Source organism: Rhamphochromis sp. 'chilingali' (genome assembly GCF_963969265.1).
Source record: "Rhamphochromis sp. 'chilingali' genome assembly, chromosome: 8".
Taxonomy (NCBI): domain Eukaryota; kingdom Metazoa; phylum Chordata; class Actinopteri; order Cichliformes; family Cichlidae; genus Rhamphochromis; species Rhamphochromis sp. 'chilingali'.
Genome location: NC_137935.1, coordinates 6,345,490 through 6,354,661, shown reverse-complemented (window position 1 = coordinate 6,354,661; position 9,172 = coordinate 6,345,490). Strand labels below are relative to the sequence as shown.

The 9,172-nt window shown below is 45.9% G+C and overlaps 1 pseudogene across 1 annotated transcript in view; it reads right to left on the bottom strand.

Annotated features, from left to right (window-relative positions):
• LOC308401042 (spastin-like) overlaps positions 1 to 7,713 on the bottom strand; it is a 14,361-nt pseudogene extending 6,648 nt beyond the window's left edge. The window contains exon 1 of the transcript in view: positions 6,549 to 7,713. The product of the transcript in view is annotated as a spastin-like (transcript). The remainder of the gene's footprint in view (positions 1 to 6,548) is intronic.
• Between the last annotated feature and the right edge of the window lie 1,459 nt (positions 7,714 to 9,172).

Here is a 9,172-nt window from a genome sequence, read left to right as displayed (position 1 = left end):
AATCACCCGAGACGTCTGCCCGTCTGACCACTAACATCCGCCGACATCAAACACCTGAACCTCGTTCTACTGATCTTCAGTTGCCCGCATCCTCCACCAAATGCTGCGAGATCGATCAACTTTAGACCAGACAACAAACTACGGAGCCTCCGGAAAAGTGCAATCAAACGATGAGTTTTATTATCACAGGAGAACAACCAACCATCAGCATACGGAATGTGTTGCTCTGACAAGAATACATTGGGTTCTGGTTTTATAGGATAAAATATCACACCTACGTCAATACAGTTCAAAAATACATGGTGACAGATGGGCAAAAGTTCAACCCATGCAGACAAGGGTACATCACGTACATATAACCTTACACCGACATATAACTTCTCCTTTCTACATTACTTGCCTTTTAAGGTAATAACTTCAGGTCTTAGCATCTCTGAGAGCTAATAATGGACCCTCGTCATTAATCACTAAGTAGAGTACTTTGCAGCCAGTCTCAAACTGAAGCAGAAGACGCTTAGGCCTTTGCTCAGACCTGCTACTAGATTAATATGTGTATCGTAAGCGTGCATGCAATTAACCTGCTATGTTCTCATCTCCCCTCAGCATGTATCATCTGGACACTCTCACCAGTGAAGCTTAAAACCTTCTAGAATGGAACATCAACTCTAACCAAGCACATTTATGCATTCTGTATAAAATGAACTCAACCTATAAAAATAGAAAGGTCAATGTGAAGACAGACATATTCAATGCAATATAAACCCTGTAGGAAATATTACTGATAAATGATACTGTGAAACATGTTATTAATACATTCTTCATAAGGCAAATTATATGGTAGCAATAAAAGAATCTCTGAATCCCAACAACACACATGCAGGTAGGAACAGAGGATTACCGGAGATGACTCCTTTCTTTATTTTTCTTTTTTCTTCTTCACAACCAGAACAACATACTCACTAGCGCCCTCTAGCGCTTCTGGTAAATGCATCTACAGAACAAATGCAATAGTATGTGTGGACACAACATCTCCCCCTTTGAACAAGGATTTCTTATGTGAACCTGACTTCATCATTCTGATGTATGTCACCTAATACACGTTTAACATATTTCACATTACTCAGTAACATTCACTTTCCCATGACAAAGTCTTGGGTCCAGCAAGGTGGGTTCCTCATCCTGGTGGGCCTAAGCCTACTATCAGACTCAGAGTTAGATGCTAGATCAGTTCCTGGTTTATGACAGTCCATTGTTGTGTCAGAATCAGTACCTGCGTTCAGCTCTGACAGAGCCGATAAGTGTGAGGCGTTCCAGGTCCGTCCATCATCCAGCAAATAAGTGTTTGGTCCTTTCCTTGTCATGACAGTCCTTGGTTTGGAAAACTTTAACTCGCCTTTCTTTACCTTCCACGGCTTCCTAACCCGTACCTTGTCACCAGGCTGAAAGTTGGATGGTTTGGCGTGTCTGCGAGCATCAGTGTATTCTTTCATTTTCATTTGCTTATTCTTAATCCTCAAAGTCTTTCATCTTAATGTTGCACACCTCAGCAGCAGCTATAATACGGACTTGTTCTGGTCCTGTTGTGTGGTGTTAGTTCGCAGGCATTACACACTGTTGGGATTCAGAGATTCTTTCAAGTTTCAGCTTTGCAACCATACTCCCCCCGGAACCCAAAGACTTTGGTTTCCCGGACGCTGCCCGGCGGGTCATGGGAATAACGCCGCCGGATCGCTAGTTGGCATCGTTTATGGTCGGAACTACGACGGTATCTGATCGTCTTCGAACCTCCGACTTTCGCTCTTGATTAATGAAAACATTCTTGGCAAATGCTTTCGCTTTCGTCCGTCTTGCGCCGGTCCAAGAATTTCACCTCTAGCGGCACAATACGAATGCCCCCGGCCGTCCCTCTTAATCATGGCCCCAGTTCAGAGAGAAAACCCACAAAATAGAACCGGAGTCCTATTCCATTATTCCTAGCTGCGGTATTCAGGCGACCGGGCCTGCTTTGAACACCCTAATTTTTTCAAAGTAAACGCTTCGGACCCCGCGGGACACTCAGCTAAGCGCATCGAGGGGGCGCCGAGAGGCAGGGGCTGGGACAGACGGTAGCTCGCCTCGCGGCGGACCGTAAGCTCGATCCCGAGATCCAACTACGAGCTTTTTCGCCAGAGAGAAAAGAAAGGAAAAAGAGACTTTTAAAAAGCCTCACACAGCCAGCCTGCAGGCGCCTGGCACTTTAAATTATTTCAGACAGTTTCCTACGTCACAACCTCAGTTCAGTTCAAGGCGGATATGCACACTGCCGCTCGTCTTTCAGACGCCAACAAGAATAACAACAAAAACACAGCTTTTCACGGACCACGGCGGGCCCAAAAATGCACAGGTAATAGCTCACAGTATTTTATTATCAGACTTCTCACTTTTAATAATCAGCTCACTTCACTACAAAACCTCAAGCTCACGGCTTGGCCTGAGTTTCTCTTCAATCACATATCAACACCTCGGACCTTCTTGTCCGGTATTTATTCTCAACACATGTCACAATTCCTCGGAGCTTCTGTCCGGTATTTACTCTTAAAACATGTATTTATTAAGTGTCTCTCAAGATGATCCTCTGCGATCACCAGGGCTATATCTGGGCTATATCTTCATTTGCTTATTCTTAACTCTTTCGCACATGGTATGCCTCTCTGTCTGAGGAACAGGCATATCCATTACCTGTAACTTTGTTCTCATTCGTCGTCCATGGAGCAGTTCTGAAGGGGAAACTCCAGTTGTTGAATGAGGGGTTGCTCTGTAGTCCATCAGGTAAGTTCTCAGGAATGATTTCCAGGGTTGTCCTTGAATCGAGGCAGTCTGTAGGCAGTCTTTAACGCATCTATTGAATCTCTCAACTTCCCCATTAGCTCTTGGGTAATACACTGAGGATCTCAGGTGTTGGATTCCCCTGCTTTTCAGGAAGTCAGCGAACTCAGCAGAGAGAAATTGAGAGCCATTGTCACTTATCAGTGTCTTTGGATTCCCTTCACGAGAGAAAACTACCGAAAGGAATTGAATGATAGTAGCCGCATCAGCTCGGGGAGCAAAAGCTACTTCAGGCCACTTACTAAAGTAGTCTACCAATGTGATGGCAAATCTACAGTCAGAAGGGGCTATTTCAAAAGGGCCTATGATGTCCACAGACACCTTTTCCCAAGCAGCAGCTGGTAAAGGAATGGGTTGGAGTGGAGCATCATGGGTGACAGTGGACTTGTCATTCTGTCTGCACGTTGCACAGTTCTTTATCAGTGTCTCTATGTGACAATCCATTTTGGGCCACCAGTACAATTCCCTCAGGCGTTGTTTGGTACGTACAATGCCTTGGTGAGTTTCATGAGCTATATCAGTGAGTTTTTTCTGCAACGACTCAGGCACTAGCAAGCGATGTGTACCTCTGACAATGCACTCGTTCAAGACCGCGAGTTCATGGCAGATTGGGAAGTACGGCTGTAAGTCAGGTTCCAGTGACGTCTTCCTTGCAGGCCAGCCTTTCTGTATCTGCACACGGAGCTTTGTGAACACTGGACAGGCTTTGCACTCTGACTGGAAATCATCCTCAGACACAGCACTCAGATCAGTGAGGATGGCTGCAACTGACTCCACATCCTCTGCACATGCCATGTCTGTCTCGGAAAGTGGGAGCCTAGAAAGACAATCAGCAACATGGTTCAATGACCCAGTTCTATATTCCACTTCATAGTCAAACTCCAACAGGCGAGCTGACCATCTGGCTATGCGTAGACCAGCTCTGTTATTGCCCTTAGTAGTCAGCAGTGTTGTAAGTGCTTGGTGATCTGTTCGTAGGAGGAATTTTCTGCCCCAGAGCCATGTGCGCCATTTTTCAGCAGCCAAGACGCAAGCTAGAGCTTCCTTCTCAACGATTGAGTATTTCCTCTCTGCATCAGACAAGCTGCGAGATGCAAATGCAACAGTATGTTCTGCATCATTACTGTCAAGTTGAGTCAAAACAGCACCTACACCGTAGTCTGAGGCATCTGTTGAGACTATGGTTGGCTTACTGGGGTCGAACATCACCAGGGCAGGGCTGTGCACGATTAACCGCTTGACTTGATCAAACACTGCTTGAGCTGCTTCGTTCCAGTGGAATGAACAGTCCTTACGCAGAAGAGCTCTCATAGGTTCAACAACAGTCGCGTAATTTGGCACAAACTTGCTGTACCATGCACTCAAGCCAAGAATTGAGCGCAGGGTTGCAGGATCAGTAGGGGGCGGAGCATGCAGGATGGCAGTGACATGAGAGTCATCTGGCAGCAGACCTTCTGGACCAATCTTTTGACCCAAAAAGCTCAGAGTAGTTTGACGGAGTTGACATTTGTCAACATTGAGTTTCAGTCCTGCATTGTTGATTCTGTGTAACACAGCACGCAAGTTGGCCTCATGTTCAGCTTCTGACATTCCGTATATGATGACATCATCAAGGTAGCATTGCACCCCTTTCTGGCCGCGTAGGATTTGTGTCATCATCTTTTGGAAGGCTGCAGGTGCTGAACTCAACCCATAGGGAACTCTGCAGTACTGGTACAGTCCTTCATGTGTAATGAAAGCAGTGAGCCCTCTACTCTCTTCATGTAGTTTCAGCTGATGGTAGGCGGATTTAAGATCCAGGGTGGAGAACATGACAGCCCCACGCAGCTCAGACAGTATGTCCTCTATCAGTGGCAAGGGATGACTGTCAGCGACCACCGCTTTGTTAGGTTCTCTCAAATCAACGCACATGCGTATGCCACCAGTCTTCCTTCTAGTGACTACAATCGGGGAGACCCATTCAGATGCATCGATTTTCTCTATGATGCCATGTTCCTCAAGATTCTTGAGTTCTGCGGAAACAGCATCACGGACTGACAGGGGTAAGCGTCGAAGTTTCTGCTGTATTGGCTTCACTTCAGGTTGCACCTTCACTTTATGTACAAAATCCTTTGCACATCCGAATGCAACTGGAGACTCACATTCCTGTTTACATTGAGTGGGCAGAGCAGAGGTTTGCTGAAGTGTAGCACAGACCTTGGGACTGTCAAGAACTAATTGTCCCCCTTTTATGTGTAGCTGGAGGGCAGTCACCAAGTCCATTCCCAGTATGGGTGTTCCTGTTCTCACAATGTAGAGATCAGTGGAGGCACACTTGCCATTGTAAGTAATGTCAGCTCTAAGACACCCTAATACATCCAGTTTCTCTTTTGAATATGTAATAAGCTGAACAGCTGGATTACTTAACTGAGCCAAAATTTGTGCTGTAAACATGTTCAGGCAGTATGGAAACACCAGACCCTGTGTCTACTAGTAGCTTAACAGTACATGCCTGCGCAGTATTTGGTACAGTGACAGCAACAGTGCACATCAATTTAGCCGGATCACCACTGACACAATTGTCAACAGTTAAAACACACATTTCAGGAACAGTCACTTCATTAACAAGCTTATGAGAAGATTTACACACTCTCGAAAAATGTCCGATTTTCCCACACGTATTACATTTGCAGTCTTTTGCGGGGCAGGATTTATCATTGGTTTTGTGATCAGCTGAACCACAACGGTAGCACGTCGGAGCTGTATCCGTCTTTTTAGCTGCTTTGTATTTTGGCTTGCGCATCTTCTTTTGTACTTGAACAGCGGCAACAGGCTTCGTTTCACCAACAGCAATGGCCTTTGCATCAGCTATTGCAGCCTCTGTACACCTAGCAATTTCCAAAGCTCGATCGAGCGTCAAATCCTCCTCCGTTAGCAGTCTTTCACGTATACGAGCATTATTTGTCTTCTCTACAAGTTGATCCCGCAACATTTCATTCTCCATAGCCCCGAACTTACATTGTTTCACGAGCTCACGCAGTGCTGCAACGTAGTGATCTGTAGACTCACCGACAGCTTGGGCTCGTTGCCTGAAATGGTATCTCTCGGCGACAACATTGACTTTAGGATGAAAGTACGTTTCCAAAGCCTTTACGGATCCCTCGTAATCATCCGTAGCGAGTGATAAGGCGCTGTAGATTCGTTGTCCCTCCATTCCCAAGCAGTGAATGAGCAGGGCCCTCTTCCTCTCTGTAGCAAAGTCATTACCCCCGATCGCCAGCAAGTAGTTATCGAACAACTTTTTCCACGCAGCAAATGGAATTTTCGGTTCGCCCGGGCAATCCAGGAACACAGCCGGGGGTTGCAAAGAGAGCAGAGCCATAACTTAATCACCACTACTCTCGTCGCCACTTGTTGTGTGGTGTTAGTTCGCAGGCATTACACACACATGCAGGTAGGAACAGAGGATTACCGGAGATGACTCCTTTCTTTATTTTTCTTTTTTCTTCTTCAAAACCACAACCAGAACAACATACTCACTAGCGCCCTCTAGCGCTTCTGGTAAATGCATCTACAGAACAAATGTAATAGTATGTGTGGACACAACAGGTCCCAACTCTCTTATTGGGCCAAGTGCAGCATCTTTGGCTAATGCTGTCAAATCGCTCCCTGAATATCCTGCAGTCACTTTTGCAAGACAGGACAGTTCGTTTTGGCTCAGTGGACTCCCGTGCGTTCCCAAAAGATTTTTCAGCAGCGTAAATCTTGTCTAAAGGTCACATATACTCTTTTTGCAAAGTGCCTTAATATTGCTTCATCGAGCTCCTGGGGCCTGTTAGTTGCTCCCATTACAAGTACCCTGTCATCCCTTCCTGACTGCAACCCGTCAAATTCAATGAGGAACTCAGTTTTTAAACGGCGAGAGGCGTCGTGCTCCCCCTCCCTCCTTTCACAGAGCAAGCCGTCCACTTCATCGATGAAGATTACTGAGGGCTGTAACTCTCTCGCAACTGCAAAGAGTGCTCGTACGAGCTTCTCGCCTTCTCCCACATATTTGGAGGTCAAACTAGCAGCACTGATGTTGAAGAATGTTGCATTAGACTCTGTAGCAACTGCTTTGGCGAGCATGGTCTTCCCATTTCCTGGTGGGCCAAATAAAAGCAAGCCACGTGCAGGAGCTCTCAGACCAGTAAAGAGATCAGGTCTTAAGGCAGGAAGGATGACAATTTCTTGAAGTGCTTGCTTTGCCAGATCCTGCCCTGCGATGTCATCAAATGACACAGTCGCTCCACTGTATACAATTTCATTCATAATTAAGCTGGCCAGTTTACTGTCCACATTCTTTTTCATATCCCTCTTCGGGGGCTGTTTCACAGCTGCCGGTCTTCCATTCTGAGTTTTTCCCACCCGAGCGGTTTTCTTTGCATCAGTTATTCCTAATGGAGGTCTTACAGAAGTGGAGGGTCTGATGGTGGTGGAAACACCTGCGGGTTGACTTTTAGGAACTGACTTTGGCTGTGAAGGAGCATGATGTGATGTCCCTTGGGGGTCATTTCTCCTTTTAGAGGCTAGTGTCGTCTCTAAAAGGGTAAGCTTGTCTTTTGCCATGGTGAGTTTGGTGACCATTTTATCCTGAAGTCTCTCTGCTCGGTCATACTGCTCTCCAGCTTGCCCAGTGAGCTCTATTGCAATACCCCTTTCAAGCTCAGAAATCCCTTTCTTGTACTACTGCACAGCCTCCTTCTTCTCACCTGTGTCGTCCTCGTCGATCTTCAGTGCCTTGAATATATACTCAAGCGCCTGCTTGTGGATGTTTTTTATAACTTCAGCGCTGTCTTTGGGCTTACTTGCGTTTGTTTTGGTCGACATTTCTCTTGCGCGACTTCCCCCCTGTTCTCAGTCATAACACAGTAAACTAGTCATAAACGAAAACGTTTAGGCTATATATCGCATTTAAAGGTCTTTCTTTGGGACAACATCACAGAACACAGAAACATCACAGGGCTTTGGAGCGTGATGTTACAGGAGGCGGGCCACGGCCCCCGCCGCCATCACAGTAGGCCAGACAAAGGATACAGCTTCAGCTATGGTACGTGTTGTGTAGTCGGTTGCAACGTTAGAGCTCACGATCGTGAAGGCAAGAAACTGGATTAATCTTTTAATCGTTTTCCATCCTGGCGGCAACGTGAGGGATCCCATGTATCCCATATCACCAAACAAAGACGCCAGGCATGGATTGCAGACGAGCGGATATCGAGTTCCGTGCAATCCCCAGCTTTTTGTTGGTTTGCTCGCGGCATTTTCTCTCCGGTGAGTTCTAAATTAATTCATATCACTATCCGATTGTTCAGTCTGATGTCACTAGCCGTGTCTGGGCCTAAACTCTGCTGCAGGTCCATATATCAAATGATCACTGTGGCATTACTGAGAGTTAAAACACTGTCTTAAGTCTTTCATCTTTAATAAAATTATCTGCGTTCTGCTCTACCAGGTGTAACAACTGAGTTTAACATCCAGGCATCCATGAAAATGGAATTTATGACATTTAACGGAGTTAGAAGTTAGCAGCAAGTTAGCTCGCTAGCTTCTATCTAAATACAATATAGCATGTCCTGACTGCGGGGTTTTGGAAACAAATTAAAACGTACAGCTTTCTTATCACTTCCAACATAAATGAAGACAGAAAACTAAACAGCAGTGATGTTTGTAGGGTTACTGAAGTTGGGCTAGCTGGTATATAATGATGTGCTACGTGACCGCTAGCGACACAACTATGTTAGCATAATATAAACACGCTAACTTTTTTTCCACTCGATAAAAGTTAACGTGAGTGTTCTCGGTGGTCAGGAACAAATGGAATCGCATGGCAGGATGCTGTAAAGGGACCAAACTAAAAGGCTTTTAGTGGGTTTTTTCATAGATAACGAGATAAAACATGCTAATGTGTGATGCTGCAGAACCACGTCATGTCGACTGAGTAGCTTTTGATTTGGCATTATTGCAGGCAACCCAGCATATGAAATGGATGTAACAAATCCAGACTGGGCACCAACACTGCACATGGGGCACGACGACAAACCTGTGTCAGACTCGGACCGGCACGCAAGGCGTATGCAACGGAAGCGAAAAAGAGCACCCATTGCAGGTAAACACCCCCCCTCTGAAAACATACTAAATTGCTCTTATGGTACACTAATCTACGGAGCCCCGCAGGGAACATGGGAGAAAAAAAAATTAAGACGGACTTTTGCGAGATCTCGCAAAACAAACTCGGGATCTCGCAAAACTTTTAGCCTCATTCTTCGGACGCCGGCTCGAAGCCAACCGG